Here is a 3,533-nt window from a genome sequence, read left to right as displayed (position 1 = left end):
CTTGGGCGAATGAAACCACTTTGAAGAGATTTATCGATTTCCTCCTTAAGCTCAAGGAGTTCATGCGGCGGCATCTTGTAGGGTCGCTTGGCTATAGGAGTGGTGCCTGGTTTCAAGTCGATGACGAATTCGACAGCTCTAGCAGGGGGAATCCCTGGGAGTTCTTCAGGAAAGACGTCTAAGAATTCACGCACGACGGGAATGTTTTCAATGCCCTCGAGAGGTGCAGCGTTCAATGCGTTTAAGGCATAAAGCCTGGCCTCGGCATTCCGAACCAGATGAGCATCATAGCTAATTATTTCATCAGAAGGGTGTAGCAGATGGACGGTCTTAGTGGCGCAAACGATAGAAGCAGTATGCGCCTTTAACCAATCCATTCCCAGAATGAGGTCAATGTTAGACGACTTCAGTATAATGGGCGAGGCACGAAACTCCAACCCTTCGATTTCCACAGGGACGTCAATGCCAACCATGGAGGTCTGACATTGTCCCGCGGGGGTTTTTACCACTACCGAAGTGTTCATCTGCTCAAATTTAACATCGTGCTTGTATGCAAATTCTTCTGACATGAATGAATGCGATGCACCTGTATCAAATAAAACGGATGCTGGTACTGAATTTACGAGGAGTGTACCCATCACAGTAGTAGGCTGGTCTTGAGCTTCATTCAGATCAATGTGGTTGGCATGAACACGGCCATAAGACTTGGCATTGTTGTTGCGGGCCTGGTTGTTTCCACAGCCAGTAGCTGGAAGGGCCAGTTGATTCTGATTCTGAAAGCAATCCCTAGCACGGTGACCTGGTTGACCACACTTGTAGCACAGGCCATTATTGGGAGTGGGAACAGGAGCTTGGGGTGGCGGAGCTGGAAGCCTTGGCTGCCTAGTTGGAGCAGTAGGCAGACGAGGTGCAGCGTAAGACTGCCTTGGGGCTGGTGCATTTGGACGGTACATGCTGTTCGGGATCCATATCTTACGCTTCTGCGAGGGCGGGCCCGAAGATGAGCCCGCGTCACGGTTGCGCCTTTGAGAGCTCTGGTGTTCTTGCAGACCAGTCTCGACATTGATGGCCTTGTTCACCAAGGTGGCGAAATCGGCAAAGTCATGCACTAGAAGTGTGAGCTTGATGTCAGCTTGAAGGCCTTCACGGAACTTCTCCTGTCTGCGAGCATCAGTTGCAATGTCTTCTTCAGCATAGCGGGATAAGTCCAGAAACTCCCGCTGATAAGCTTCCACAGTTTTGTTGCCCTGTGTGAGGTTGCGGAACTCACGCTTCTTCCTGTCCATGATTCCCTGAGGAATGAAGCGGGCACGGAAGGCAGCCTGAAAGTCTGGCCAGGAGATGATTGTCCCAACTGGCAGAGTACGCCTGTGGCTGTCCCACCATTGCGCTGCGGGTCCCTTCAGGAAGAAGGAAGCAAAAGTGACATAGCTGGCAGGGGCTACATCAGCAGACTCCATCTCATAGGTAATGTCACGGAGCCAGTCATCAGCATCAAGCGGCTGGGTTGAGCTGCGGTACACACTTGGGTTGAGGCGTATGAAATCCTGCAGAGTTGTTGTGTTTGGATGCTGGTTCATATTGGGGCGAGGAAACTGAGCCATCATGTTTTCCATGAACTGGCGATTCATCTCAAGCTGTTGGATCATACCAGCCATGTACTCAGGCGGTGGTGGGAAGTTGCCACCACGACCACGACCAGCTGGTCTAACCATCCTGCTAATATATAACAGGGGTAGTTCAGTATTGAGAAATTTGCATAGACAAGAGTCATTCATGATGAAACATGCATAATGAAAGGAGCACGACAGATACCACATAGATAGTCGGCATAACTTACAAAAGGGGTCGGACATAGAGTTCAGTACACAGAGTTCAGTACATAGATTAAGTCATCATAGGCGGCACGCAGGCTCGCGAGTGCATCTAAGACTAATGAGCAAGACTACATCAGTCCCAGGAGGTACTGTGAAGGTAGCTGTAACCTGACAGCTGGTAGTGAGGCAACGGATAGTCCTCCACGTCAGTGGCCTGGGGGCCGCGGATACTCTGGTGTAGAACCCGACGCTCAGGTGGCAGAAGAGGACCAAGTGCGGGAGAGTAGCCTCCCACCTCTGGCCATCCGACACCGTGGGGCATCACGGTCCTGGCTGGGTAGATCGCAGAACGCGGCAGCTGTCCAGACCGGACAAAGGGGTGCAACCGCGTCAGAGCCCTGTAAAGGTGCTGACGAGTGGTGTACAACTCGTGGCGAAGAGCTCTGTTAGCTCGGTCCAGCCCATCAGCATGCAGAACCAGGCGCTGATGGTGGAAAGGCTCTCGGGTGACGGTGGAGTAGGCGGCAGTGTAGTATCCCTCCGCACCAACGTCAGATGCGATAGGAATGTGCCTGAAAGGGGAAGTGTCCAATGCCTGATACTCTCCACGAAGACGTGTCAGAGCAGCATGAGCCGCATCGTGGACTGCCATCTCGATGGTCACTCCAACACCATGAGCGGTGTGCAGCACGGTAGTGGACTCATACTCCCGAGAGTAGAGGTGGACGATGGCACGGTACTGCTCCTGGTTAAAGTCCTGGTACTCCTCGTAGACGGTGTACTCAGGGTGCCAGCGATAACCCAGATAGGTCATCATATCAGCTAGCACAGCAGGTGATCCTGAGGCACCAATGGCCGCAGTGTGGCGCACGACCTGCCTCGCGGGTTCCATCTGAAAACAAAGATGTTTCAATGGAGTCAAATGACAACACGGGCACTATTCAAAATGCTATCCTGCAGAATAACTATGGCTTATCCAACTTTGGGGTGAACGTGGTAACGGGATCCTAATGTCAGAGTTAGTAAATTCGTTTAACCCGAGTAGAAAAGAGTTCAGAGTCCCAGAGTAAAGGTCGAGGAGTAAAAGATCCTAGTACCACCCAATGGCGACGTGGGCCCGTAAGGCACACAGCCAAGTTAGTAAAAGTTTTTGTAATGTCTAGACTCGACTTCGGCCAAGGAGTGTGGAAGGGGGATTCCTACAGGCAGTCGGCTCTGATACCAACTTGTGACGCCCCCGATTCAATCGTACACTAATCATGCACGCAAATGTGTACGATCAAGATCAGGGACTCACGGGAAGATATCACAACACAACTCTACAAATAAAATAAGTCATACAAGCATCATAATACAAGCCAGGGGCCTCGAGGGCTCGAATACAAGTGCTCGATCATAGACGAGTCAGCGGAAGCAACAATATCTGAGTACAGACATAAGTTAAACAAGTTTGCCTTAAGAAGGCTAGCACAAACTGGGATACAGATCGAAAGAGGCGCAGGCCTCCTGCCTGGGATCCTCCTAAACTACTCCAGGTCGTCATCAGCGGGCAGCACGTAGTAGTAGGCACCTCCAGTGTAGTAGGGGTCGTCGTCGACGGTGGCGTCTGGCTCCTGGACTCCAGCATCTGGTTGCGACAACCAGAAAGGAAGGAAAGGGGAAAAAAGGGGGGAGAAAGCAACCGTGAGTACTCATCCAAAGTACTCGCAAGCAAGG

This window comes from Triticum aestivum, chromosome 3B (assembly GCF_018294505.1).
Source record: "Triticum aestivum cultivar Chinese Spring chromosome 3B, IWGSC CS RefSeq v2.1, whole genome shotgun sequence".
Taxonomy (NCBI): domain Eukaryota; kingdom Viridiplantae; phylum Streptophyta; class Magnoliopsida; order Poales; family Poaceae; genus Triticum; species Triticum aestivum.
The sequence above is the reverse complement of the archived record's forward strand: the minus strand, read 5'-3'. Positions refer to the sequence as shown.